Below are 10994 nucleotides of genomic sequence, written 5' to 3' on the forward strand. Positions count from 1 at the left end.
GACCACTGGTGGTCATGGGGGTTCTGTGGGAGGTTTGGACCAATTCTATTGTTGGTGGGGTTCAGAATGCTCTGTGATTGTAGGTGAACTATAAATCTCAGCAACTACAACTCCCAAATGTCAAGATTCTATTTCCCCAAACTCCACCAGTGTTCAAATTTGGGCATATTGAGTATTCGTGTAGAGTTTGGTCCAGATCCATCACTGTTTGAGTCCATAGTGCTGCCTGGATATAGGTGAACTACAAGTCCAAAACCAAAGGACACTGCCCACCAAACCCTTCCAGTATTTTCTGTTGGTCATGGGAGAACTGTGTGCCAAGTTTGGTTCAATTCCATCATTGGTGGGGTTCAGAATGCTCTTTGATTGTAGATGAACTATAAATCCCAGCAACTACAACTCCCAAATGACAAAATCAATTTTTTGAGTGAAGGACATACATTGGGTTGTTAGATGTCTTGTGTCCAAATTTGGTGTCAATTCGTCCAGTGGTTTTTGAGTTCTGTTAATCCCACAAATGAACATTACATTTTTTTATTTATATAAAAGACTTTAATAGGGTATAGAGTCAAAGCCTGTGTTGGGTGGGGTTACACTCCCTCTGAAAGCACAGGTTCTCAGCTTGGGAGTTCTCCTAGACTCATCTCTGAGCCTGGAACCCCAGGTTTCAGCGGTGGCCAGGGGAACATTCTCACAATTAAAACTTGTGTGCCAGTTGCGCCCGTACCTTGGTAAATCAGACTTGGCCATGGTGGTCCACACTCTTGTTACATCAAGAATAGACTACCGCATGTTTGACCCAGATATATTTAAAGACAAAAATAAGGAAAAGCTGTTTACCTTCTTTGCTACGGCTGCAAGAATGGTGTTTGCTAAACTTTGGAAGCAGGAGAAAAAACCTTCAAAAATGGACTGGATTGGAAAAATTATAGACATCAAGGACATGGATGAATGAACATATTGGTTAAGGCAACATAACGGACGAGGTATAAAACCAACGGACTGGAATGTTTTACAAGAATATATAGAAAGGAAAGACTGGTTAAGTTAAGTGGAATAAGAGAGATAGAAATAACCTATACGGTTCTTTTTCTCTATACATAACCAAACTTTGTTGGGAGGATGGAAAGAGAGGGAAAGAAAGGAAAAGAATATGGATTAAGGCTAAGTAAGAAGAACAGAAGTCACACTAGGGTGTTGGTTTGTTTTTGTTTTGCTGTTTGGGGGGGGGGGTGTTTGTTTTTTTCTTTTTTCTTCTTTTATCTCTCCTCTTTTCTTCTATGTGTGTACCTTGTTATCTTGTGGAAAGTGTTTTTGGAGATATTTTATGGTTGTTTTATTGTAAACTTTTGGTGAAAATTAATAAAAAATATTATATAAAAAAAGAATAGACTACCGCAATGTGCTCTACATGGGGTTGCCTTTGAAGACTGTTCGGAAGCAAGTGTTCAACAAGCGGCAGCCACCGGAGTAGTGTTCAGGGAGTTCTTTCCCCCACCCTAGACATTCCACAGATATATAAATCACACTTGCCTAGTTTCCAACAGACCTCACAACCTCTGAGGATGCCTGCCATAGTTTTGGTGAAATGTCAGGAGAGAATACCTCTGGAAAATGACCGTACAACCCGGAAAGCTCACAGCAACCCACTTTTTTTATTTGTTTGCTTCATTGGATGATCTGGATTCTAGTATGATAAGAGAGGGACACTATACATATCATGTTAATTTGATGAACTTGCCTTCTTCCTTACTTCTTCTTCATCTAAAACATAAAAAATACCCAAACATTGTAATAAGTCTCCATTCCCACATGCTTATTATTTTGGTTTCCCGCCTCTTTATCTTTACCAGCTCTGCAATTTCCTCAACCAGAATGGGACACAATATTCCAAGCGTGATTGTATGAAGTCATCCATAAAGACTCCCAAATACCTGGGAGTCACTCTGGACCATGCTCTTACCTACAAGAAGCATTGTCTGATACAATTGACTGATACAATTGACTGGTTGCCCTGACATGACAAATAATAATTCATAAAGACTTCATGCTCTTGACAGCTTTTATCCATAATATCGTTTGTCTTTTTCAAAAATCACAGAATTCCCAAACAAGGAGCCCAATGACACATCTCCATGCTATCTCACTTCACTAGCCTTGTTGCTATAGCCCAAAATAATTGTTCCCTTTTATTAGATCAAGACGGACATAGGGAACTGATCACTCCTGTATGGAAGGAACCATAGTCTAGTGTTTTAAATACAAAAGATTTCAGTTTCCATTCATGACATTTCCATATAAAAGAAAATCATGATGTGAAAAAACCTTCTGTGCCTAAGACTATGGAGAGCTGCTGCAAATCAGGATAGACAACGCTGGGCTAGATAATCAAATAGTCCGGCCTGCTATAACTAGCTTCCTGTGCTTATCTTTGTACATCTGTGTTACAAGAAGCCTGTGTATTTTTTGCTTAAGGGATGTATCCAAGCAACTGCTTCATTTGCATTTTCAGAACCTGAAAAGAAAAAGATGACTATTGTCATGATATGGAATCCTTCCTGACCTGAATACAGATTGAGAAACCGAAACATCAGTGGAGTTAACAGAGGAGGGGCTGTGCCAGAGCACAATGTGGAATTATGGACCCTTGAGTGCAAGATGTGGATGAAACCCCTGAGCCAGAGATACTGGGGATTTGAAAGCTGGGGTTAACATTGGTAGTTCTCAGACCCAGTTTTAGTATTAGGTACTGAGCTTTGGCAGAAAATATTGGAAGGGTTTGATGGGCATTGACCCTGACTTTTGGAATTGTAGTTCACCTATTTATTTATTGGGTTGTTGTAGGTTTTTTCGGGCTATATGGCCATGTTCTAGAGGCATTCTCTCCTGACATTTCGCCTGCATCTATGGCAAGCATCCTCAGAGGTAGTGAGTTCTGTTGGAACTAGCAAAATGGGTTTATATATCTGTGGAATGACAAGGGACAAAGAACTCTTGTCTGTTGGAGCTAGGTGTGAATGTTGACACCTTTGTTCTGTCGCGCGCTGGGCCTGTAAAGAATTTCCTTTAGAACAGGACGTGCAACCTTTGCCCAGCGGGAAGCCCAAAGAGAAGCCCAAAGAGAAGTTCTCAGAGGTTTTCCACCACAAATAGTCTTTAGATGGCTTGTGAAGTATTACAAAGTTTTTTATTAATGAACAATCAAACAGAAACTTCTCTTGACTTCAGTAAAGTTAAGCAAATGATTTCAAGCTTTTAGGCAACTGGTGAATTTCTAATCTTGCCCACGAAGGACAGGCAACTGTCTTCAATAACTTCTTCTTTAAAGGAAAATCCCCCTTTTAACTTCTCCCAGGCTGACTGCAATCTAACCTTTACTGATGTGGGCTCCGCTACTGGTTTGAACTGCGTCTCGAACACCAAGTGGACCTACCAGTAAAGCAGTAGACTCTCCAGCTGGAGTTCTTTGGTCTTTAGGGCTGTTTCCCTGGAAATCTTTGGAAACTCTTAAGACTGTTCTCCCCCGGAAAGTCTTCAAGGGTTGAAGCTTTTGTACAGGGGAAGCTTTTACACGTCCTGTACATTAGCTTTCCTTGCTGTGACTAATTAAAAAATTGCTCCCTTCCCTTCCCAATTGCCCTGAGCAAGGGGCGGAACCAAAACTTAACAATGATGGACAGGTGACTTGCCCTATGACTGCAACCAAAAGAAGCCACCTATCTGCAGAACCCCTGAAACCTAGGACCGCAATCAAACATTTAATACAAAGCAAATAAATTTGGAGCTCCTGGTACAGCTGTACCAGAACAATCTTTATTAGCATTTGATGGCCTGGCAGTAGTTTGGTGTGGCTTGTTGGTGCCTGGGGCAATCTTTTGTTGGGAAGTGGTTAGATGTCCCTGATTGTTCCCTCTCTGTTGTCTTGCTGTTGTAATTTTAGAGTTTTTTTTAATACTGGTAGCCAGGTTTTGTTCATTTTCATGGTTTCCTCCTTTCTGTTGAAATTGTCCATATGCTTGTGGATTTCAATGGCTTCTCTGTGGTTGTTAGAGTGGTCCAGCATTTCTGTGTTCTCAAATAATATTCTGTGTCCAGGTTGGTTCATCAGGTGCCCTGCTATGGCTGACTTCTCTGGTTGAAGTAGTCTGCAGTGCCTTTCATGTTCCTTGATTCATGTCTGAACAATGCTGCTGCGTTTGGTGGTCCCTATGTAGACTTGTCCACAGCTGCATGGTATACGGTAGACTCCTGCAGAAGTGAGAGGATCCCTCTTGTCCTTTGCTGAACATAGCATTTGTTGGATTTTCTTGGTGGGTCTGCAGGAGTCTATCATATGCTACCTCTGAGGATGCTTGCCATAGATGCAGATGAAACGTCAAGAGAGAATGCTTCTAAGACATGGCCATATAGCCCGAAAAAACCTACAACAACCCAGTGATTCCAGCCATGAAAGCCTTTGACAATATATTTATTTATTATTTATTTCGGATATTTATATCCCACTCTTCTCCCCCAAGGGGGAACTCAATAAAATCCATTTGCTTTAAATTGTATTGTTATTGTTTTGCTGTTGTTGTGTTGAGGCCTTGGCCTTTGTAAGCCGCATCGAGTCCTGTGGGAGATGCTAGCGGGGTACAAATAAAGTTTAATAATAATAATTATTATTAATAATATCAAAAGCAATAATTATAAATAATTAAAACATTAAGTTAATACAATAAAATCTACAAAAATAAACCAGTCTAGTTACTATTGTCTGGCTGAATTCTGTAGATTGGAGACTCCATCAAGCTAGTCCATAATCCATTTCCATAGCCATTGTCTTCATTGTCATAGTCAAAGTCTGCATAGATTACCCAAAGGCCTGGTCTCACATCCACATTTTAAACTTTTTTTCTAAAGGAGAGGAGGGATGAAGATAACCTAATTTCCCTGGGGAGTGAATTCCACAAGCGGGAGGCCACCACCGAGAAGGCCCTGCCCCTCGTCCCTGCCAATCGCGTTTGTGACAAGGGCGGGGCCGAGAGCAGGGCCTCTCCAGAAGATCTTAAACTCCTAGGTGGGATGTAGAAGGAGATACATTCGGACAGGTAGCCTAGGCCAGAACCATATAGAGTTTTATAGGTCAAAACCAGCACTTTGAACCTACATCCAGAGAGTACCGTGGACCCAGGAATACTCAATATGCCCAAATGTGAACACTTGTGGATTTTGGGGGAAATAGACCTTGATATTTGGGAGTTGTAGTTGCTGGGATTTATAGTTCATATACAATCAAAGAACATTCTGAGCCCACACAGAACTCCCATGACTAACAGAAATATTGTGTTTCCAGATGGTCTTTGACGACCCCTCTGAGACCCCCTCATGACCCCCCCCCGGGGTCCTGACCCTCAGGTTGAGAAATGCTGTTCAAGAGCATTGTGACTGAAAAGCATCTCCTTGATATGATCCAGATGAAACATCTCTTCTTTGGCCACTCCACAGTGCTATTTACATTGGGAGTAAAGCAGTCAGTTGCTGTGTTATCAATTTGGTTTGAACGCAGTCCTTGTGACTTCAGCGTAATGTGGAGAGGCTTCTCTTCCCCTCGTTCCCTTGTGATCTTTTGTGGACCGCTGAGACCAAGGAAGAGCCCTGGAAAAATCAAAAGCTCACTACTAGCTATTTTAAACATTTTGGTTGGTCTTCATTAAAGAATTGACCTGCTGTGAATACCAACCTCTATTAAAGACTGTCGGCATCCTTATGTGAAAGACACCCGCTCCTTTTATGCAGTAACAGAATGATAGACCCATCCGGGGTCACCGGATTGCAGACTCACTGCTCGCTTATCAGATGCAAAATGACAAAGTGCAAAAGAGTCTGATTTCCCCAGGCACAACTTGGAGGCATCATTTCTGTTGTGAAACTATGTTAATTGACTTAGGGTTTTTTTTTTCTTTTCCTTTTTCTGAATTTCCGTTTAATGTGTCTGAGCTCATTTATGACAAGGCTATTTTTGTTAAGCTCAGCTTGTCACATCCTCTCCCTTTCCCTTCTTAGAACTTGACACTGCTGAAGCGAGTTGAAAAAAGGATTGGAAAGATATTTTGGAAAATTTACATTTTTCTATTTGATCCTGTGAAGGCACAGCGTTCTCTCATCTTGCCTGTCTGGTGTCTCTGAGTCACATTCGCCTTCCCCCTCCCCAATTTTTGGTCTAGGAAGCCCAATTCAAGGATTGAGCTTTGTTTGGGAAGAATGGAACTAAAAGTTGTGATATTGCTATGATGTTATTTCCAAACATTCTCTATACTAGTGCCTCTCAACCTGGGGGTTGGGACCCATGGGGGTGTGTGTGTGGGCATATTGAGTATTTGTGCCAAGTTTGGTCCTGATCCATCATTGTTTGAGTCCACAGTGCTCTCTGGATGTAGGTGAACTACAACTCCAAAACTCAAGGTCAATGCCCACCAAACCCTTCCAGTATTTTCTGTTGGTCATAGGAGTTTTGTGTGCCAAGTTTGATTCAATTCCTACCACCATTAAGAGATAGTTGTGCTAGACCACTCTTCTATTGAATACTGACATTATTTATTTATTTATTTATTTCTGCTGCTTATACCCCGCCCTTCTCACCCCCGAGGGGGGACTCAGGGCGGCTTACAAAAAGAAGGCACAATTCGATGCCCTTATCCAAATACATACAAATATAAAAACAATTACAATAGTTAAACAATTAACAGATTAAAACATCAATATATAACACAATAGCACATCAATAAACAGTCTCATGGTCAGTGTTCCACGTTCCATAGGTCCAATAGGTTACTTCATTATTTGCCCATCATTATGGTCTTTCTTTTTAGCTGCCAGAGTTTCCAAAGGCCTGGTCCCACATCCAAGTTTTCAGCTTTTTCCTGAATGAGAGAAGGGAAGTCGCTGATCTGATCTCCCCAGGGAGTGAGTTCCACAGGTGGGGGGCCACCACTGAGAAGGCCCTGCTCCTCGTCCCCGCCAGTCTCACTTGTGATAAAGGCGGGGTCGAGAGCAGGGCCTCCCCAGAAGATCTTAGACTCCGAGGTGGGATGTAGAGGGAGATCCGTTCGGATAGATACACTGGGCCGGAACTGTATAGGGTTTTGTAGGTTAAAACCAGCACCTTGAATTGTGCTCGGAATTGGATTGGCAGCCAGTGGAGCTGGCATAACAGGGGGGTGGTATGCTCCCTGTATGCTGCTCCGGTGAGCAATCTGGCTGCCTCCCGTTGGACTAGTTGGAATTTCCGAGCAGTCTTCAAAGGCAACCCCACGTAGAGTGCGTTGCAGTAATCCAACCGGGATGTGACAAGAGCGTGGACCACCGTGGCCAGATCCGACTTCCCAAGGTACGGGCGCAGCTGGCGCACAAGTTTTAATTGTGCGAAAGCTCTCCCGGCCACCGCTGAGACCTGGGGTTCCAGGCTCAACGATGAGTCCAGGATCACTCCCAAGCTACGAACCTGTGTCTTCAGGGGGAGTGTAACCCCGTCTAACACAGGCTGTAACCCTATACCCTGTTCGGCCTTACGATTGACCAGTAGGACCTCTGTCTTGTCTGGATTCAATTTCAATTTGTTAGCTCTCATCCAGTCCGACACAGCAGCCAAGCACCGGTTCAAGGGCTGGACAGCCTCCTTGGTGACAGGTGAAAAGGAGTGACAGATTTGGACATCATCTGCGTAGAGATAACATCTCATTCCGAAACTCCGAATGATCTCTCCCAACGGCTTCATGTAGATGTTGAATAACATCGGGGACAGAATTGAACCCTGTGGGACTCCACACAACAACGGTTGTGGGGCCGAACAGGTGTCACCCAATAACACCTTCTGAGACCGACCCTCAAGGAAGTATCGGAGCCACCGCAAAGCAGTGCCCCCGAGCCCCATGTCCATGAGGCGTCCCAGAAGGATACCATGATCGACGGTATCGAAGGCTGCTGAGAGGTCCAGCAGAACTAACAGGGACACACTCCCCCTGTCTAGTTCCTTGCGCAGATCATCTACCAAGGCGACCAAGGCTGTCTCAGTTCCATGTCCCGGCCTAAAGCCAGACTCTGCCGGATCTAGATAATCAGTGTCTACCAGAAACCCCTGGAGTTGTGTTGCCACCACACGTTCCATGACTTTGCCCAAATAGGGGAGATTGGAAACTGGCCGATAGTTGTCGAATTGGGTGGGATCCAGTGATGGTTTCTTCAACAGCGGTTTTATAATAGCTTGTTTTAAGCTCGCTGGAAACTCTCCTTCCTGTAAGGAGGCATTAACCATCACCTTCACCCACCCTGCCAAACCCCCTCTGGCTTCCTTGATCAGCCAGGAAGGGCAGGGGTCTAGGATGCATGTGGTGGGTCGCACCTCTCCAAGGATCCTGTCCACATCCTCAAGCTGAACCAATTGAAAAGAATCCAACAAAACTGGACAAGCAGATGCTCTCGTTACATCCCCAGAGACTGCCGTTAACATGGCGTCCAAACCCGACTGAATCCGCTCAATTTTATCCGCGAAGAATCGAGCAAATGCTTCACAGCGAGCCACCGAGTTATCAGAGATCTCGCTTTTTGGCGGGTTTAATAGACCTCTGACAACTCGGAAAAGCTCAGCTGGACGATTCTGCGCGGATGCAATATTGGCTGTGATGAATATTTTCTGAGCCGCCGTTATTGCCACACCGTAGGACCTTAAAAAGGCATTCAGATGTGTTTGGGCAGACTTGGTGGGATTCTGGCGCCACACGCACTCTAGCCTCCTCTTCTTTCGCTTCATCGCTGCCAGCTCCTCAGTGAACCAAGAAGCTGGTTTAGCTCGGTTACTTGAGAGGGGGCGTTCCGGAGCGATTGTGTCAATTGCCCTGGTCAACTCACTGTCCCAGCGAGAGACCAGAGCATCGACAGAGTCGCTAGCCAGGAAGGTGGAGAAATCCCCAAGAGCCGTCAGAAAACCATTTGGATCCATCAGTCTCCTGGGGCGGACCATTCTAATGGGTCCACCACCCCTGCGGAGGTTAGAAGGCACAGTTAGTCTAAAACTGATCAGGTGGTGATTGGTCCATGGCAAAGGAGCGATGGTCAGCTCCTCTATCCTGTCACTCTCATCCCATCTTTGCGAAAAGACCAAATCCAAGGTGTGCCCGGCACTATGGGTGGGACCAGATATTAGTTGGGACAGGCCCATGGTTGCCATGGTGGCCATGAAGTCCTGAGCCGCACCAGAAAGAGAGGCCTCGGCATGGATGTTGAAATCTCCCAAGACTAAAAGCCGTTGGGAGCTCAACGCCATGTCCGAGACCACTCCTGCTAGCTCAGGTAGGGAGACTGTAGTGCAGCGGGGTGGTCGGTACACTAACAGAATCCCTATCCTGTCCCGGTCACCTATCCTAAAGCCGGCACATTCAAACGAAGATGATTGTGGGATGGGGCACCTGATCAGGGGGATAAACTCCTTGTAGACCACTGTGACTCCGCCTCCCCGCCCTCCAAGCCTTGGTTGGTGCTGAACTGAGTAACCTGGTGGACAGAGCTGGGAGAGATTGACCCCTCCCCACTCGTCCAACCAGGTCTCCGTTATACAAGCCAGGTCAGCTCGTTCTTCTTGAATTAGATCTTGGATGATGGAAGTCTTTCCATTTACCGACCTGGCATTGAACAGCACCACTTTTAGCTTGGAGGGGCCACCAACCTGGCACCTCAGTTGTATCTTGTCAGGAGAGGATTGTTTGATCGCCAATCTATTTTTATTTGTTTCGGGCCGAATTGTAGCGTTGATTTTTGGAATTGCCAATGTCCTATTATGAATTTTGAGCCGAATTTGATTTTGTCTTTGGTTCTTAGTATTTTTGAAGGTTGCCAATTTGTTATTGTAAATTTTGGGCCAAAATTGATGTTTTGTTCTCCCTTTCCCGTATCTCCCTCTACCTGTCACCACCTCTATGGCGCCCCCCCCCCCACCCGTAGGCCCACCTCCCCAGGGGAACCACCCTCCATTTCCAACAGTTGTTATCGTAGCAACAGAAGCTTGTTTGTAGTTATGGTTACCTGTCTCTGGATCCCAGTATTCCCGCCCCTTGATGCTACTTGCTCCTTCCAGTGTTGTGAGAGCTGTAAAGTGCACCTGTGCTAAAATTGTTGTAAAGTGCACTTGTGGTGATAGCTGATAAAATACCAATAACAGCAAAGATAATGTAAACATTGACATAGGAGTAAAGTGCAGGTGGTTAATAATATATATATATATATATATATATATATATATATATATGTATGTATATATGAACTTCAAGGTGACAGTGCAGGGACCCAGAGTATTTGATTAAAGTGCAATGATAGTAACCACTTAATTTGGGACCAGATGGTTATTGGCAAGGATTCTGGCAAAAAGATCTAAAGTGCTTGACTAAATTTAGAGCTAGACTAGTTCAATAGTGCAAAATAGTGCAAAATAGTGCAAATACTGCAAAATTACTGCCTTATATAAATAAGTTGATTTTCAAACCACTCAGTCAAGGCAGACAATTCAGGCCACAGCACCCGGCTCCTTGGGTCCGTGGAGAAACAAGCCGGCACCCAGAAGCCTGGCCCCCAGCTTTCCTTGACTGCCCCAAGAGGGAATGCCACAAGCAGAATAGCTGGTAGTCTGCAGGATAAGGCAACAATTGCAGGTCTTTCTAATTAGCAGCACAAGTTCACAAATTGCACACTGTGTAAAGATGTTATATACATAGTTTAGCTTGACCATAGAGGGCAGTATAACATTAAAGAGTGACTAATTCCTTGGGCCTAGAGCTCTGTAGATTGTTATTCAACTAGGACGGGCAGATCGAAACACAGGGCCCAGCTTCTAGGGCCCGTGAACAACAACCCGGCACCCCTTGGCTTAGTCCATAGTTCTTCTTGACCGCCCGAGTGGAAGTTGGTAGAGCTTGGTGGAGGTTGGTCTTGTATATTGCAGGCAGAGACTCCAAAGAAATAGTTCT

This window comes from Anolis sagrei, chromosome 4, assembly GCF_037176765.1.
Source record: "Anolis sagrei isolate rAnoSag1 chromosome 4, rAnoSag1.mat, whole genome shotgun sequence".
Taxonomy (NCBI): Eukaryota; Metazoa; Chordata; class Lepidosauria; order Squamata; family Dactyloidae; genus Anolis; species Anolis sagrei.